Below are 20,275 nucleotides of genomic sequence, written 5' to 3' on the forward strand. Positions count from 1 at the left end.
CCAGTGCAGCTGAAGCAGTTGGAGTGGAAGGAAGGTCGGCTATCATGTGGTTGTTATGGTGTTCCTATTCCTGCTAATAAAGAAGTTGTATTGCACCATTTGACTCTACAGTTGGGTTCATGAAATTTGGCGGGATAATACTCGCCTCCGTGTCTTTTATAAAATCTAGCCTTTCTGACACCAAAGCTAGGAAAATCTAAATTTTATTACAATAACAACGTCTCATATTATGCCTGTTCAAAGCATTGAAATAACAGAATGAGATATATGTGCAATAGGTTTACTATAAAATGTTCTGAAATTCTTAACTTTCGACCAATCTGCAGATTTGAGAATGGCATGTAAATTACCACATGCAAATTAGCACATGCCCAAAAGGTTCTAGATGCCATAGCTCCTCTGGTCGAATGGGCACCAAAGGAATCAACATCAATACCAGCCAAGGACATAATCCATTTTAAGTAGCAGGCAAAAATGGGAGAAGAGACAGGTTTATGCGGTTTCTGGAAAGAAATAAGCAACTGGGTAGCAGATGGAGATCTCAAATCTGCAGTTTGGAAAACGTAAGATTTTAAGCAATTTCCAACACATCATTTTGGTTAAGAAGGGAAAAAAGGGTAAAAGAATCTTAGGTTAATTAGTCTTGGTATGCATATGAACCTAAATAGAAACACCAAGGGGAGAGTAATGGAAGCAGGACACATCTAAAGCTTTAACATCAGAAACACGTTTTAAGGAAATTAAACTCAAGAGCATTGTCAATTTAGCAGATAATTGTTTGAGAGAGAGGTACACATTATGTTGCCATGAGAACATATTTAACACCAAATTAACATCCCACAGTGTATTGCATTTGGGTACCGGAAGATTAACATAACATACTCCCTTTTATAGATGACATATCAAAGAATGTTCACCAATACCAATAGGTCTTCCATCCACTCTAAGGTGTTTAGCAGAAATGGCTTACCTTTTAGCTTTGATCGTGCAATATGCTTTTTCCTGAGATGCAAGCAAGGCTAAAAATTTGACATAAGAGTCACCTCTGCTGAAACTGGATCCGTGTCCAGGCACCAGCTCCACCAGGTCAACCAGGCAGATTTGTAGAGTTTGTTAGTGCCAGGAGCCCAAGATTGTTGAACGAGGTTAATAGCCTCCTCTGAAATTCCTGGGGTTTGCCAGAAAGACCCAAAATCTGCCAAATGATGAGAAAAACAGAGATACCTCTAGAATCAAGTTGAGTTGAAGACCCTGATGATTGAGCAACAGATTGGGTAATTGAGGGAGCCAAACTGGGAAGTCTAAGGACAGCTCCAACAGAGTTGGATACCAAGGTTGAGCTTGCCAAAAGGAAAAAACTGCATGTGAGTCTGAGCCAGGTCTCGTGCAATCCAAAGGAAGGGAGGAAAAGTGTAGAGAAAGTCTTCGGCCAGGATTGGAGAAACACATCTGTGGCTAGAGCTACAGGATCTAGTCTCCAACTGAAAAAAGAATGAAGTTGGGTATTGAGTCAGGAGGTAAAAGGTCATTTGACATGGTGCCAAATATGGAAGAAAAACTATTGAATACTGAAGGGGGTAGCTACCAATCGCTTGAATCTTGAAGGTGTCTGGAGTGCCAGTCTTCTACGACATTCACGTTTCTCGGGAGATAAACTGCTCTTACATATATTTGTCACTGAAGACAATGGACCTGATTCACAAAGGGCCTACACACTTGTGGCGGAGGCCCCACAGTCATGGGGAGTCTCCACTTTGCAGCAGAATTTCTGCAATGTGAATTGTCCTTGAGGAGATTCCACCCCGAGTGCGAAGACTCCCCTACGACTGCGTACCTCCTCCATGAGTGCAGAGGCCCTTTGTGAATCAGGCCTATAACTACCAAAGACATTTGGCAATATCCACCAGAACTCCAGACCTTGTGCCCCAAGATGCACTGCTGTCAGATTGTCCATCTGTAAGAGAATGGCACATTTTGCTTTGTCTTTTGTAAAGGACTGGATGACAAAGGAACTTGCAAGCATCTCTAAACTGTTGATATGTAAGAATGACTCCTGTGGAGACCATTTACCTCCACTCGGGAATTGACGACATCTTGCTCCCCAACCTGTCCGACTTGCATCGGATTTTAAGACAAGATCTGGGGGGGGGGGCAGAGAAAATCCTTCTCCCCTTTCAAGCATCTAAATGAATCAGCCACCAAAGGAGTTCTTCTTTGGACTCTGGATCTAAAGAAAAGGGGTTGGAATAAGTGAGACCTCTGCGCAGATGTCGGATCTTTAATCTCTGAAGGCCCAGTAGAGAAGACGGGCTGGAAAAATCACCGGAATCGAGGAGGCTAGAAGGCCCACCAGAAGGGTCAAAGATCTGAAAGAAAAATGCGTCAGAGAAAGGGAGTGATGGATTTCCTTTTTGATGAGGGTGACCTTGTATTGAGGGAGTTGCAGGATGGACCGAGAGGTATCTATCAGGAAACCTAGAAATTATATCTGGGGTGATGGAACCAGAGCAGACCTTTGAACATTGATTAGAAATTCCAGGTGAAGAAGCAGGTCTTGGCAAATTTATAAATGAGAAACTAACACATTCTTGTTCTGAGCCATTATCAGAAAATCATCAAGGTAATCGATCAGTCTGAATTCTTGTGTTTTGAGAAAAGCTACAACAGGTTTGAGAATCTTGGTGAAACACCAAGGAGCTGAAGAAAGGCTGAAAGAGAGAGCTTTGAAGCAGAAGAAGGAAATTTCCCATTGGTATTGGAGATATTTTCTGTGAGAAGGATGCATTAGAATTGACAAATAAGCATATTGAATATCTAATATGACTAACCAATCGTCATGAAGTAAAATATCTCTGGGATGGAGAATAGTTTCCATCTTGAAAGGGTGGAACATAACAACATTGTTGAAATCTTTGAAATTTAAAACAAGACAATTTTTTTTTCTGCACCAGAAAGATGATGCTGAGAAAACCTGATGGATCGAGTTCTGTTTGTTCGATCACCTGTTTGGCCAGAAGAGAAAGAATATCGTCCTGAATTAGAAGTTATTGGTCCTGTGAAAAAAGAAGAGGACGAAGAAGATGTGCTTGCAGCGGAGGTTGATAGAGTTCTATTTGATAGCCTTGAACGGTCTGAATTACCCAGGGATTTGTGGTAAGAGAAAACCATGCATTTAGACAAACAGCTAATCTGCCTCCTGCAGAAGGTAGATCAAATTTGGAAAGTCTTACCTGAGAACTGTTCTCCTTTGTTCCTGTATCCCCTGGAACCCTCTGTATTAACAGGGATAGAACTGGGGTTTGTAGCCAGTGCAGACGTTGACCTGGGACTGCTGGTCGAATAAGCCTCTATTGAGGGATACACCCCTTGTGGGATAATGGCTGGCAAAGTGACTCCTACATTTGCTGGCCCTGGCAAAATCCCAAGAAGAAAACATGTTCTTGAGGGAAAGCGGGGCCTTGTCCATTGTGTCAAAGGTGGAGACATATTTTCCAAGTTCCTTAATAAACGAATCTCTGAATAAAAGGCCATTAGCCAAAGGACCTTCTTCTGTAGTAGCCAGACTACTACGTTTAGGATATATTTTAAATACTAGGATTTTCCTCCTCTCGTATGAGATATGGGCGATGGCATTTCCCAAAATACATTTAGCTCATTTGGCCTAGTTTGATGAAGTGTCTGGATCCACCTGCATGCCTTCCATCTTTGCCTCTTCGACTAAATCCAAAATTCTGGTTAGTGGACCAACGAAATTGAAGATGCGATCTTGAAATTTGGACCAGGCTCTGTCAACTCCTTTCTTTGGGTCTTTCCCATACTTTGTAAAAAACATTAACATAGTGGGATCAATAACAAGAGTAGAAGTAGTCTTGTCGGGAAGGGAAGGCCAGGGACAGTCAGACTTCAATTTGTTACGTGAAGATTTATCAAGAGTGTGGCGAAGGTAAAAGGACACATAATCAGCCACATGCTCTGATGGAAAACACTGAATAGAGTTGGGGTGGTGAATAAGGGAGGAATCAAACATGGGTTCCCCAAGATGGTCCACTAAATCATTAGACACTGGGTGAGAAGCACAACCATTATCAGGAGAAATTATATGACTTTTCTCCGGAGGCCCATAATTTGTAGGATCTGGAAATCCATGAAAATTGTTAGTGTCACCCACGACAACATCTTTGCCCTCATCAGAGTCTTTAAAATGGGAAGCTTGAAGGAGAGAGGAAGGGAGCCCCGATAAAGAATCCTCTTGGGTTTGAGGACCAGTGTTCAGAGAAACACTTTTATTAATGACACCAGAGGTGACTGCACATCTCTTGCCCTTCTTAGAGGGACCTTCAGAGGAGGAAGAGAGCATTTTAGAAAGGGGCGCCTCTAAATTCTTTGACACATCCAGTAAAGAAACTGCTACAGTCTGCTCAACGGAATCCTTAACCCCTTCGATGCTTGTGACGGAACCATTCCGTCATGCCTCACGGTTGAGCTGTGCGGATGACGGAATGGTTCTGTCACGACCACACCCAGTTATGGAATGTCCAGCACCGGGGGGAAATCGGCGCCGCACGCAAGGTGTTAATAAAGGATTTTAAGTTGTTCTTAAGCACCTGAGTGTCTTCTTCTCCAGACTTAGGGCCAGATGTAGGAAGCCAAATTGCGATCGCAAACGCAGAAGTTCTGCGAATTTCGGCGTTTGCGATCGCAATTCAGCTTTGTCCAATGTAGAAAGGCAAATACCTACTCGCAAAATAAGGAGTCGCTAAAATTACGATTCCTTTTTTTTGCACAAGCATTCAGACAATCACAATTTGCGATTCCCTAAATGCTACGCTAGTAGGCATCGCAAATTGCAATATTGCCTTAAGGAATTGCAATTACCACCAACTTCAAGTTGGTGGTAATTTGCGATTTCCTTTAAAAAAGCACTTTTTTGCTTTTTTAAAAGTGCCATGTGGCAACAATTCATGCCCTTAGGGCATGTATGTGCGCCACATGTGCACACATGCACATCTCAGCGGTGCAACCGGGTGTCCGTCTGGAACCCTTGCACCCTTGAAATTGCGCATGCAATTTGCGAGTACTTATTGGGTACTTGCGTGCACAATTCCCATTCATTCCTATGGGCTGCTAGGCCCAAAGGAATGAATGGGAAGGTATTCCTTGATTGCGAATTTGCAATTCACAATTAACGAATATTAAGGAATTGCAAAAAATATTGTGATTCCTACCTACATGGCATTTTGCGAGTCCTTAATAGCGATTCCCAAAAAATCGCTATTAAGGACTCGCAAAACTGCTTTTACCTACATCTGGCCCATAGTGAGAAAAAACTAATTATAACTAAAATTGAGAAAATGTAGAAAAAATCCCTAGTAAAACTATTGCAAAGAAATAAGCTATATTATTTCTTCAAATGAAAAGGAAAGGATTAACTGAGAGGCAAAGAGCCTAGGGGAGCGGCTCAGGGAGAAGGGGAGTGTTAATGGGAGTGCCCCGGGCAAAGAGGAGTGTCAACAGGAGGAGTACAGCAAAGAGAATGTTACCGCTTAGTGGTGAAGGAAAGAGTCTCTTGACCAGCGTGATGGAAAGAGTCTCTTGAAGAGCGCGAGAGCACTGCAGGAGGCCAGCAAGGGTGACATGTGTCTGAGGAAGGCAAGCTGAACCACTGAGGGCAGGAGCTAGGAAACAGAAAACAAACTCAGGGAAAACAGTGCGTTGCCAGAGAGTGCGCGCGAGACAATCGGTGAAAAAGCAACAACAATAGCTCAAATTTTGAAGCACAAAAACCACATTAAATGTAATAAGTCATGAAAAACTGCAAATATGAATGAGAAAAGTTGAAAACAAAATGTATCTTGACTATGAGCAGCAAGAAAAGAGGAATTGATGCTCTCAGCAAGATAATTATTGTTACTCGATGTGTCATTGGTGCTTTGATTGTGACGTCATTGCTTGCATCTTTATCTAGGTTTCTGGGTAATGTGGTTTTGTTTTTACTTGGCTGCTATTTAATAAAGAGCAAGAAGACACAGTATAATATGAGCCTCTGGTCTTGTAATAAAATCAGTTAAATTATGTATGTCATTCCATGGCCTACAAAAAATTTCTAAGATGATATTGGGCAAAGAGAGATAGACTCATAGGCAGAGCTAAACAGAGAAGTGAGTGATTGAGATAAGGAAATAAACATAGGTGAGATAAATAGAAAGAAAGTTCCGAGGGGAAATTGGAAGTTTAGGTCTCTGGGCAATTTGCCATTTTGCCTATGCCTTAAAACTTCTCTGCAGTTGCTAGGTACCAATGTTTGTTGTAGCAGTGCCAGAGGATGAACCTGAGGTGGAGATTTCCCTTCATTAACTTTGAAAAAGAATAATAGCTCTACAAAAGGGACATCTAAGGACCATTTGATGAGGTTATAGAAGGTGCTTTTTGTCTGTATTTTGAGGGGGTTCCCTTTGTTTCATTTTGGACACTTCAGACCCATCAATCCTCCACCTCCTGCTCCCTTAACACACACCGCACTGTGCTTTACCCAGCCTCATAAACTAAGGCACCACTGCTACTCTCTCCCAATCCAGCACCTCCCAGCCATATCCACTAATTTCTCTACTACCTTCCTCCTCTCACCTCGAACACTCAATACTTTACATAATATAGAATTCCTCCCATCTTTCTTCCCTCTCATTCCAAACGCATCTCCCTTCTTCTGCTGTACATCCAGGCTTATTGAGAGACTATTCTTTCTCATGGTGCATGATGACAGGTATTCCAACACTAACAAAAATACTACTTCCCTTTCAACCCATATTCCTTTTCAGCTTTCCTCACCCCTCCTCCCATTACCTATCCCCCCTCACTCTTTAGACTTGCCCAGTGGAGCTGTCATCTTATCAACACGCCATCAATGAACAAGAACCACTAAAACATTTTCAACCTATTGTCAGCCTTAATACCACATATACTGATTGTCACTGAAAATTGCTCAGAAGACAACTCATCTTCAAGGCAGGGCCTCGCAGTTAATGAATATTCTCCTGAAATAACCCTTGAAAGACAGGAGAAGGGCTGGGAGTCATTTTCAAGCACTGCTTAAAAACCACAACCTTTCAAAACTTCATCACAACTGAGTACAAATCACGTCTTATTGGCTGCTCACCAATGCCTAGCTTCTCTTGCTCATTCTTGATGATATATAGACCCGAGCTGAGCAACCGAGCATGTGCACAAATCTTATTAGGCATCTTCTCTAATATCACCCTAAATCACAAGAAGCACATCACCCAATGACCTGAATTTCTGGACAACAGCCCAAACCTTCCACAACCAGATCTCTCATGATGAACATAGAGGCCATCAAGGTCTCCAAACTTGTCTCTGGAACTGATGATTCAGGAGGACACATCTTCAACACAGTCTTCTCTGTGACTGGAATCATCTTAGCAGCAGGAAAAACTCCCATCATCTTCAATCACCATCACTTGATCTCCTTTATTGTCAACCTTCCCACAAGAACAACTGCTACAGCAACAATGACCAACAAGACTACTTCGAGACAGTGGAACAACCCAAGCTTCACAGAACTCCACTCATCTAACACCCCTTTCATGCCCAAACAAACACCACAGGTGGACCACTTCTGCAACTGGTTTTCCGGGGCTTCATACCACTTAAAACGAACATCAACCCTAGACCCCATGACTCAGCGAAGAGATAAAGCAGAAGAAGACAGAAACCACTGCCTTAAAAAGCCAATAAAGGAGCTCAAACTGCCAAGATGACAAAATACGCCTCCAATGCTTCTACAGTATTCTAATATGTTCCAATGGATCTACAAATGCCCTCCTAGTGAACTACAGAGGCTTCGTAAATACCCAAACCTAGAATTTACCATTATGATGATCCCTAACTTTCAAGATTTCTGTGACACACAGCAAACCACCTCATTTCTACAGTAAAGGTCCCAAAACAACATCTCAGGAGCAGGATGACCAAAAATAAACCAATTTAAACACAGAATAATATATCTATGCTCCAGTGGTGTAGCTAGAAGGGCAGGGGTGGTCCACCCTCGGCGGCACTGTTTTTGGGGTCGACGGAAGAGCGCAAGACGTGTCTGTCAACTACCACAACACCCCACTCCGGAAAAAGTTGTCCATCAGCTGTCACACCCCGCACTTACCTGCACCGGGCGGTAACCTTAGGGTTTGCCCTGGGTGGCAGTAGGTCGAGCAATGCCACTGTTACGCTCGCTGGCAGACATCAGACCTTGACATTATTGAATTAACCCTCCCAACCAAAGGAACGGTCAATCCAAGAGGTTCAGTCGGCTCAGATTCAGGTCCCTGTCCTGCTAAAATCTTCAAGGATATTTTACTTTTCCCAGTTGCCACCACAACCAAGCAACTACCTTTGTCAACAATTCTCCAACTTCAAATACTTACCCCTCTGTCTACAAGATCATATACCTCAGACCTTTCATCAAAAAGGAGAGTCTTGATGCAGTAGATCCAGCCAACCAACAATCAATCTCAAAAAGCATGTTCTTAGGTAAAATGGTTGAAAGAGCTAACTTCAGTCAGACTGCTTGGAAGATAATAAAACCACTTTCAGACATTTAAATAGAGTTTTGGTCGTGAGATGCACTGAGTCAGCCCGAGCTCCTTCTAGCATGACCTTAAAACTACTTCAAACTAATTTGGAGTTGCTGCATGTTAGAGACCTGGCATTTTTTGCAGGTTTATCCCCAAACGGTTTGCTTTTTGGAATCCTGTTTTTGACCTATTTTCCATTGGCTTTAGGACTCTGGGCACTTAATCACTGTTAATCAGTGCTAAAGTACATATGCTTTCCTCTTGTAAATTGTGTTATAGATTGGTGTTTCCATGATTGGCATATTTGATTTACTAGTAAGTGCCTAGTACAGTTCACTGTGGGTGCCCAGGGCCTGTAAATCAAATGTTACTAGTGGGCCTGCAGCACTGGTTGTGCCACCACCCCCAAGTAGCCTTTCAAAGGTGTCTCAGACCTGCCACTGCAGTGGCAGCGCGTAGTAGTTACTACCATGTCTACCTGGCAAGTGCACCCACTTATGAAAAAAGCGACAGAGTGCACACCAATTTTCAAAATTTTCATTTCTTTCAACTTGCTTTGTTTCCTTTCATCCAAACCAGAAACGTGGTCAGCCCAAGCCACGATATTATGAATAATCCCAAAAATCCTGGAGTGGATCGCCACCCCAATCCGGATGCACAGCATGCTTTAAATTGCATATGACAAATGCCACAAAGTTATTTCTCTTCCATGTTTATTTTATTATTTTTCCAACGTGATCCAAGTTTTACAATCTTCATGCTTTTCACAAATCTCAAGAGAGGCGCTTATGTCTTCACTTAACTCTTAATGTTACAGAAATGCCCATCCAGGCCTTATCCTGCAACATGTCTGTGTACATAAATTAATCCACGATCATAGATCTTGTATTACCCACTGCACCCACTTGCCAGGCTGTAACCTTCCCTTTTATACATGTAAGTCACCCCTAAGGTAGGCCCAAGGTACCCCCATCGGCAGGGTGCAGTATATGTGAAAGGTAGGACATGTAGTAGTGCGTTTTGCATGTCCTGATAGTGAAATACTGAGCATTTTATTTTCACTATTAAAAGGCTGTCTGTTCCATAGATTAACATGGGAGCTGCCTTGGAAGAAGGACTGGAAAAGCTGTCAGGAGAAACTGCCACTTTTCTGCATGATTTGCAGTGTTGGCCTGCTGCTTGCTGCTTCTGTCTAGGGCAGGGGAATGACCAGGTTGTACTTTCATCATCCTGCTGTTAGAGCTTTCTCCAAGGGCTTGAAGTAGAGCTAGCCTCCTCAGGGAAATCAAAGACTTCCTGAGAACTTGTTTGGACTAAGGAACCGGCCAAGAAGAAGCGCTGAAGAAGTTGTGAGGAGGTACTACCACTTTGCTGTGATGGCCTGCAGTGGCTGCTTCTGTCTTGGGCAGAGAAAGGACTAGACTGGACTTTTTGGAACTTATTTTCCTGAGTTTCTCAAAGGACTTGAGTTAGAGCTTGACCCCTGTTCAAGAAGTCTCAGGAACAGCAGAGACGTCAAGTTTGTCTGCTATCAGCACTGGGAACTGTGTGTTTTGTGCTGCAACAGAGGAAAAAGCAACCCAACATGGTCAACGATGCTGCTGTTGGCTCCGTGAGCTGTTTCCACTGCAGAGAGCATCGCCCTGCTTCGCACCGCAACACTGGTCTCACCAACGACATCCAGCACTGCCATCGGGCACTGCTTGCACAGCGACCTGAAGGCACAGCTCTTCGCATCGCCTTTCTTCACATCACCACCCTGGTATCCCCGGCGACTCTATTCCATGCTGACATTTACTCCGCTGCCTGCACCGTAGCCTGAGGGAACCGCTCATAAATTGCTCGACACAGCCCCATCCCCCACCGCAGGCTTGGCCTGCCTGCGCCATCGACTCCAGATCATCTACGGATGACAACTCCTGCACCGACCTCCGAAGCCAACGCCTGTAGATGCCACATCTTTGGATCTCGCCACAAGGTCCACGATGTCCTGCATTTCCAAGGTACTATTTGCGGGTCTTCCTGACACCTTAGCTGGCCCCCAACGCCGTGGTTGGCCGGAACTGTTGGATTTATTTGTTCACAGTGCCGTGACGGCCCCGTACAGAGCTTCAAGGAACTGTATTATTGCAAAATTTGTATCTTGATTACTGCATTTTGGATATTTATCATTTTGGTCTTGTGATGAACAGATAAATATTGATTATTTTTCTAAAACTGGGGTGGCGTCCTTTTGTAGTGTTTTCACTTTATTACTGTGCGTTATGTGCAAATGCTTTACACATTGCCTCTGGGATAAGCCTGACTGCTCATACCAAGCTACCAAGGGGGTGAGCAGGGGTTGTTTTAAACGTGTAATCTCCTTACCTTGATTAGAAGAAAGGATCCCTAAGTGGGTAAGTGGCATACTTCTGCTAACTAGAGACCCCAATTTATAACACTGCGCATTACTACTTGGCTTACCTGCTGTCCACCATCACACCTTCCTACTATTGGCTAGAGCAATTTAACATCCAGGGGAATTCCCTAGATTGGAACTCGAAAGAAAGAAAATTATTTATTGTATAGTTAATTAAAACCATTACAATATTCCAAAACATAACATATATTTCCTTCACGTACTGTAATAGATTAGATATAAATGATTAATACCACATTTAAAATTTGATTTCAATTTACATAATATGTGCCTTTTAAAAAAACAAGCACGAGATGATGAATTATGGTTATAACCGATATTATTCTTTCATCAAATTCTCAAAATAGGTTAAAAATGTATTAATTGACAAATTCATTGTGGGTCCTTTGAGTCCAGAATTGTTAGTATTGCTGATCTACAGGTGCGGATACCTCTTTCATTAAACTTCCTCCTAAGCAAATCCCCGCGGCGGCACCTTAACACCGGGCAAATGCATATTAGATGTATAAAGTCCTGTACTGATGCTCCACATAGGTTACAATCTTTTGGGCCAGGGGTCCTCCAGTTAGGTTGATCAGCATTGGAAGGCAATTTCCCCATACGCAGCTCCAAGTACTTGGTTATTAGGTGAGGAGTGAAAGCGAGGCCCAGGTATGCCGCTGGCTCAAACCTCGTGTAGGATTGTAAAACCATCCATGCGTGCGCACGTTGGCTTAATGTTGCTTTGTCTTCAATTAGTGAATGCGATTTTGCCACTTTTTTCATGATTCGCTGGAATGATCTCAAGGGTAGTTTCCATTGCCAGAGATCTGCCGTCTTAGTTATTTTCAAAGAAGCATTTAGGTACTTCGCATAATGTGATTTTGGATCGTTTGCAAGGCTTCCCAGAGTGCCGAGTTGATTTCTAGGTCACGATTAAGCCATATTTTGTACCAAAATGTAATTGTCTCATACTTTTATGGAGTGTTTGGTGCTGTAATCCAAACTCTAGACGTACCTGAGCTGGTGAGGCATCACATGGCAAGTGAAATACTCTTTTGTACACTCGTGTTTGAATTTTATCTAGAATTGGTGCACTGTTTCCATGATGTACCATGCTTCCGTAGGCAATAGTTGAAAGTAGTTTTGCTTTGATAACTGCCAGAATGGAGTGAACAATGGGACCTTTAACTGTTTTGATATGCTGCAGAATGCAAACAGTAAAGCGGTTCCCTTTTTTTGAATTGTTTCGTAATGCGTGACGAATGAAAACCTTCGGTCCAAGTATATCCCCAAGTATTTGTAAGTATCGACTACTTCCAACTTAGTGTTGTCGTTTATAAATTTCGGCTGTTTGGGCAGACTATGTGTTATGATCATGACCTTTGTTTTTTTATATTTATTTCCATCAGGTTTGTTTTAGCGAAATCAGCTAACTCAAAGATTGATCGTTGCAATCCGATTCTTGTCTGGCTCAGAAGTACAACGTCATCTGCGTAGGACAGATGTGTTAGAGGCAGTGTGCCCAGCCGTGGCGGGTGTGAATTAACCCCGTCTAGCCTTGGTGTTAGATCAGCAATGAATAAATTGAACAGGTGCGGGGCCAAGACACACCCTTGTTTTAGTCCTTCGTTGGTGGTCATCTTCCTTGTGAGCCTCTGGCCATCCGCGATTTTGACCTGCATCCAGGTGTTGGTGTAGAGAGCCATGATTGGATTTCACATTGAGTCTGGTAGACCCTGGTGCTTCAGTTTAGCCCATAGTGTGTATCGGCTAACACGGTCAAAGGCCGCTTGGAAGTCCACGAAGCATAGATGGAGTGCCAGTCGCAGACTTTTATCAGCAATTAGCCCTATTGCTAATACATTTGCAATTGTGCCCGTGCCACGTCGAAAGCCTGACTAGTTTATAGGGATTTTTTTATTCTCATCGGACCAATTTATCAAATCGGTTAAGATTAGAGATGCATAATATTTGGCCTCCGCATCTATCAACGCAATCAGGCGATAGTTTGCTGGATCTGTGTGCTCCCCGCCCTTATATATCGGATTAATAATCGTGCCTTTCCAGCTTTCTGGGATACGACTGGTAGTGCCGATCATCTGGAACAGACTACAGATCTTACTTGCCCAATAGTTGGGATCTTATTTGTAAATTGCCTGTGGCACACCATTCGGTCCTGGTGCACGATCAAGCCAACTTTTTCTTATGATTTGTAAAATTTCTACTTCAGAATGGGCGAAAGTAGATTGAAGTGTATATTCTTTTTGCTTTTCATGTTTAGTAGTTGCAACAGAGGGCAGCTGATCCAGATTGTTTATCGAAAATGTGGAAATTAAGTGCTGTACCCATGCATGCTCGGAGACGCAGAACATGTTTATGATTTTAGAGGCTCTGTTCATGGAATTCACCTGCCCACAGAAAGCTCTAGCGTCAGATTTCTTTGCATTATATAATAATTTTGTCCAAAAGTTTTTTTCTTCAGTTTTTTTATCGATCCAAATTTGTTTTTTGTATTTTATCTTCAAAAGACGTATCTCCTCCCATACTTTAGACCCTGGACTATGATGTTGAGCCTTCCTAAGTGCCTGTCTCAGGAGCTTTCTTAAGCTTCGTGATGTTTGACTGAGAAGACTGTTCTTACGGTTTTTACGGTTTTTATTTGTCTGTTTGGTGGACGCTCCTGCATTGGGTAGACTTGCCAAAAAAGTGGTCCATGTTTCTATAGGCATTTTGTTTTCTAACTCGAGAATTGTCATTAGATTTTGAGCTTTTAAAGCTATATGCGGTAATGTGGTGCATGTCCACCTCAGACGCTTCAAATTGATTGTTGATATTTCCCCCTATATTACTGGAGCTTCTGGGTGTTTAAAAGATATTATTTTAAGTTCGATATGCTGAGCCGAACGATCACTATCGGTTGAGCATTTGATTTGAAAACGATTTATTAGCCCTAGAAGAGGGAGAGTTACTATTGTGTAATCCAGGACTGAGCTTGAGCGGGGGCCAATATACGTACAGATGGCAGGTTTATCCTGTTTTATTCAACCGTTTAATGCACGCATACCTAGATGTTCGAGGCCCCTTATAAATTGCTGGCCTACTTTGTCATTGCGGTTTTTAAGGGAAACAACTGTGTTTCTACAGCCCAGGTTTCGTTTGCTGCAATGATGTTATCTTCCTCTTCTTGAAGGTGTAATATATTTGCATTGAAATCTCCCGTGAGGATTATCTCCCAAGTTGGCTGTTCAAAACAAAATTCTGCGATGGCATCAGTAACTTTCTTGAAGAGATCTTTTTTATCTTAGATTTTAAATGTGCATATTGATTAGGATGATGGTGGTTACCCCTGAGTGTGTGCCCAGGTCCATTTTTATTATTTGCATGTCTGAAGTTGTTGAGGTCAGCTGTGCTGACGAGATTTTTAATGCTTTAGAGATGTAAACAGCAAGGCCCCCTTTAGTTCTTCCATATTGCTGTGTTCTTGATGCATTCACATGGTGACCTATCCTACCTGGGACCTCTACCGGGGCTGTCAGCCAGGTTTCTTGGATCACAATTATTTCATAGCTATCCCAGGACTCTGTCTTTCCTTTATCCTGTAGGATTCCTTTTGCTCCTGCTATGTTCCCGGATAGGATTTGTATAGGGGAAAGCTCTGTTTTGCCTGATGTACTATAGCTTCCTTCTCCGGTCCACCCGGGAGTGGGAAATCTTAAGTTTATTTTTCTCTGTTGATGTGTGTTTATGCCATCTGCACCTTTATGTTTTTTGTTACATTTTTTATCTGGGGAGTGATTAACGTTAGAAATGGAGACGGATAATGTTGTATTGCTGAGATGGTAAATGATATTCCCCAGTCCTCAAATTTTGTGGTTTCTTTTAAAATGTCTGTTACTATTTCTTTATTCCTCCATATTGCTAAGGTGCCCTCCTTTCCTATGTTGTTTCCAGGATTAACACATTCTATTGCTATTAAATCTGCAGACGTTAAATGTTGTAATGTTGGAATTTCTGCCATAAGGCGTAGGATGTTTCCTCTGTTCAGATAGTCTTGAGGACCCTGCGAATAATAGTGTGGCGTAAATAGGATCCTATTTGTTAGGTTTGATTTATTCTCGTTTTTTTGCGTGTAAGAAGATAACGTCTGCTCATTTGTTTGACTTCTTCCTGGCTCTTCGATGTCCCGCAGTTTGCATCATTACACTGCCTTTTTGTGTTAATCAGTCGCTGATATTTCTTGCCATTTTCTAGAGGCTGATCTATCAGCGAGTTAACTTTTCTATCGCCTCTCTTGATGCTTCTCTTAAAGCTGTTTTGGCCTCACCCGTAAGATGTTATCGGTTGAGAGGGTCTTGAGTTTCTTTCCATTTCAGTTGTTCTGTTCCTATTTGCATCGTCACACTCCGTTTTTATGTTAATCAATAGCAGATCTTCCTTAATGTTTCCCAAACTCTGATCTATCTTCACAATGACTTGCCTATCTTGTTTGGTGTCACTATTGAAAACTTGTAAATTGGAGCTGGAGTTCCTGTAAGGGAAGTCATTTTCTTGTGAATGGATGGTCAGTTTCTGGTCGAGGCTTATTGTTCCTCTCACATTATTAGATTTGTTTATCATTTCCCTTGGGGATCCTTGTCTGCACACCCCTGATTTAGGATCTTTTTTGATTTTTCTGTCTGGAAGATCGCTGTTTACTTGTGCGATCAAATTCTGTCTCGGAATCAGCTTTGATGACTTGGCAGGTTGTTTTATTTTATTTCCAGTGCCCTTTAATTGACCCATTGTGCTCCCCTTAGGTTTATTTGCTGTGGGTGAATCAGGGTCACTACTCTCGAGGCTCCGATTTATACTGCTCCCCTTGAGTGGATGTATTGTAGTTGAATCAAGGTCGCTACACTCGGGGCTCCGATTTATCACCACTAGACTATTTACTACCGGCAGAGCTTTGTTCGATCAGTATGATGTTTCAGTTGATACTGACTGGTCTGATAGATTTTCTTCCTCATTTTGTTTTTGATGTTTCCCTGATGTCAATGGTGATCTCCGTTTACCGTCATGGAGATTAAAGATTGGGTAGTTATCCAGTGCATATTTATTTAATGTTTTACTGATGTGCAGACGATTTCTAGCTTTCCTAGCTCGTTCTTTTTGTCGTTTTGTTAAGGCAGGTGAAAGACTGTTTGTTATATTTGTCTGCTTATACATTTGTTGGTTTGCTTCAGTACAAGGAACATGTCTACTTTTGATCAGTTCTAATGTAGGATGGTCTGCTGTAGTTACCTCCTCATTTGGGTCTCCTGATTTTGGCTTTTTTTTCAATTTGCTCTAAGTTGATCTCTTCTATTTTGCTTGGAGCAACGTTTTGAGAAATTCTTTTTCTCTATGTCATTTTCTGCATTGTTTATGTTATTATTTGAGGCAATGTTATGGGTGATTTTTCCTCCAATTGTACAATTTTTGCCGTTTGGTACATTGTTTTCGAGTGAACAGTTTGCATGTTTGCATTCAAATAAGATGCTTGTTAGTATAGTTGGTAGGTCCCTTCGTTTTTCCAAAATGGGACAACAAGGGAAATTGACGGCTTGTGCCCGCATTTCATTTCCGTCCTGAGTATCTACTAATAAGTTTGTCATGGTGTTGAGTTTATTATTATACCTGAGATATATTCGGTTCATTAGGTTTATTTGGATATCAAGTTTTCTGACTGTATGTTCAGGGTTTTAATTGAGGTTTTTAATATTTTAACTAGAGTGGCATGTAAATGTGTAAGGGATTCCAGATTGTAATCTGAATCCTGTTTTCCCTCTGTTGGATGTTGGATGTTGAGTGACGTTATTATCTACCAGATGGCTCCACTCAGTGTTATAGTTTTGCGGGTTGACTGTACTTTTTTGTTTTCCACAGTATTGTCCATGTCCGTATGGGCCCTCTGTTCCGGGTTTGGTTTCTTTTTATTATGTGTTTTGGTAGATGGTGCAATGTATTCTTGCACTGTCTGTTCAAAGAACTTGATATCTCAATTATTGTTTGCTGTTTGCCTTTTAGTGGCGACGTAAATGTTTTCCTTTGATAGTCCTCTGTTAGGTTTTTATCCAATACACCAGCGTTTCCCAAACTGTGGTCCGCGGACCCCCAGGGGTCCGCAACACATTCCCAGGGGGTCCGCCGGGCCGGTGTGTCTTCCGACTGTAAACACTGCGCTACAAGCTCGGGAGCAACAGCTGCACCCAGGAGAGGTGGAAGGCACCGTGACATGGACAGCACTTAACTCCCAGGAGAACCGGTACCATCACCCTGTGGCATGGTGAGGGGACTCGGTTTTGGGGGGAAAGGAGTCGCCCAGAGATTTGTTCCTCAACTGAAGACACGAGTGTTGGACGCAGGAGATTAAAAGTGCTGGGAATTCTTTTGATGGTAAATTTCTTCACAGCGCTACAAGCCTTGTGACAGCGCAAGGGCGGCGGAACCACAATAACATTAGGTGCAAGCTGAAGGGTGATTGATTTATTATTTCATAGTCACATGCGTGCGCTCGCACAGCAGTGCGTGTTCCCTCGCGTTTGCAGCCAGCCCTGTCCTGTCCCCACTACTGCTGTGCCTCTCCTTTCAAGGCAAAACAACATTCCTGCACTTTGGGCCAGCAGGGGGACACTTCACCCGACGAGCATTGTGCACGTGAGTGTTTAATTTAAAATGTAATAATAAACATATTGAAGGTGTGGATTTTAACCGTGATAGCGCCGAACGGGTATGTGAAAGTATTTGTAGGAAATAATGATGCCAAAAGGTGGACAGTTCATAATTATCTGCAGAGAATCATGGAAATCTGTTTAATAGCCTAATAATTATTGTTTTAATCCTTAGAGCTGGCACCATAATTTGTGTGAATATTCAAACATGGTGTTTCCTGATCCACTTTTACTTTCATTTCCATTTGTCTTAACAAACTAACGGAAGACTAGTCTGGAAGCTTACAGAAATTTGCACCACAGGGATTTCTGTGACCACACTTTGTAAGGCTGGAGTCCCAGTATTTGAACATTTGTAAAACTACCATATGTTGCTTTCTACACATGGACACCAAGAAGTAATGCTTTGACATTCAGTCCAAAAAAATAATAGTGACGAAGGCTGTGCCATTAACTTGTTTAGGAAAGGTGGGCCTTACTCTCACTTTGCGGGATTATAACTTTTGTTTCAACTGAAGTCTTTTTTATTTAAAGTTGTGGTCTAAGTATATTTATAACTCGAGGAACTGGTGATCAGGGCCATTTTCGAAGAGAAGATAGAAAGAAGTCACACATGCTTTTAATTGTGGCATTTTAAGTTAGCATCTCTAAGTGGTCTGTGGTTCAATCTTGAATAATTGAGTTCACTATACTAATCATGGATAACTCACATTATAGCTTTTTCACCTTTAATAGTAATATCCTTTATAATGGATGCAAGTTATATGTTGCCTCATCATAACCATTCATGCTTCTTCAAGCATATGTTCCCACATGTGAGAATCCTGTTGAGGCCCTTCCAAATTCACCTCGGGACTTTGACAGCATTAAGAACCGTGGACAGGTTATTAGTGCAGAATTAATCTAATATTTGACACTATTGGGCAATTGGCTCTTTCTTTCTGACTCCATTTTGCCTCTTCAGAGTTGTGATGGGAGAGATCAGGGTGTCCATTCCTCCTTTAACTGCTTTAGAGACTAGTAGTCAAACACTATGCAACAGTTAGTGATGCCCTCCTACTGGTGTCCGAATGATGGAGGCAGTGATGGAGTCAATACTTGGCTGATGTTACTGAAGGCTTCTGATTTCCTGTTCCTCTGGTAAGTTTCAGACATGGAGAGCAAGATGTTTGATAATAATAAGAATGATGCTGCTGTAATTGCCTCTAGCTGTGAAGGGTGCCTCCCACTCTCCGCATTCTAATGCAGCCCTACTTAAAGGTCATGTGGTCAGCGTCAACCGAGTGAGTCTGTGAGTCACTCATCTAATTATAATAAATTATGAACGTCTTCCAGACAGTTAACTAAGCCTGTCTTGTTGCTCAAATTGGTGTAATTTCTGATATTTATGTTTCCCTCCTCTTCACTGCCTTATTTTGCTTGTGAGCAAGTGTCACTCATAGTCACTGAAATGTCACTCATAATTACACTGTATATATGACAATGTCACACATAGCATACTGAAACCTTGGCAGCTATGAATTAGCAGCAGCCCTTTAATGATTATTCTCGTGTGTGACGAGTGATCAGCTTGTGTGCTGGTGGCAGTGACATTATGGTTTATTCCCGCCGTCAGGGTTGGTTTCATGAGTCGCCGAGATGCAGCATCATCCTTCCCATTAAAACGTTTTTATTTTTGCATATTTTTCAATATAAAATAATAAAAGCTTTAGTAATGCTAGTATTTGTTTGGTGAGTACTTGTTTGTGTATTTTTTGCGAATTACTGTTTTATTTTTTAGAAATTTAAATTGTAAAAATTGCTTGGGGGTCCCCGGCTTCCAGTAGTGATTCAGTGGGGGTCCTCGGGAGTCAAAAGTTTGGGAACCACTGCAATACACCATTTGCTGGTACTGTGATGTTATGGATTGATTTGGTTTGCTGGGATTGTATTTCTCCTTTCAAGTGTGTTACTTCATTACTAAATGTGTTATTATTTATTTGTTTAACATAGCTGCTTACTAAGTTTCCTCCACTTGATGTTACCGGTGCTGAGGTGCATAATAAATCTTCTGTTGTTTTTTGTGTTCCTAGTTGATGCATTAATGTTGGTTTGTTCGTTGTTTGTTTGATGGGTTTAGATGTTGTGCTTATTGCTAGTAATATCTCTTTATTGTTCAATATTGATTGAGACTCCATCCACGAGTCGCAGAAATCATCTGTGTTACAGAATTCTTCATTTTTATTGACTTGCTTTATCTGTTGTCTCGGTGTGGAGTGATTTTTGGGCTTTTCTTTACCGGTGACGTCTGTATCACTATAGGCTCTTGTACCTGTCTCATGTATTAAGTCCTGGTTATCAGGAGAATGATGATTTGCTACCCCTGATTGATCCATTGGTTGATCCATGTTAGTTTCACAAATTGATGTTGATGTAGATGTTAATATTATGATAGCTTGACTTGTGTTTGTGTTTGTATTCTCCAGGATGTTGTCCGGAATACTGTCCGAGATACTATCTGGACTCTTACACTGTACTCGTTCTTCCTCATGACCATTATCTCCTGTTTTTGTGTGTACTTGCACTTGTATTTGAATTGTTTGCTTGTTATTGCCCCA

General features: G+C 41.9%; 1 pseudogene; it reads right to left on the reverse strand.

The window, feature by feature from the left end:
* Positions 1-1,019: 1,019 nt before the first annotated feature.
* On the reverse strand, positions 1,020-3,838 carry LOC144798058 (uncharacterized; annotated as a pseudogene).
* Positions 3,839-20,275: the final 16,437 nt, after the last annotated feature.

The sequence above is a fragment of the Lissotriton helveticus genome, chromosome 12 (assembly GCF_964261635.1).
Source record: "Lissotriton helveticus chromosome 12, aLisHel1.1, whole genome shotgun sequence".
In the NCBI taxonomy this organism is placed as follows: domain Eukaryota; kingdom Metazoa; phylum Chordata; class Amphibia; order Caudata; family Salamandridae; genus Lissotriton; species Lissotriton helveticus.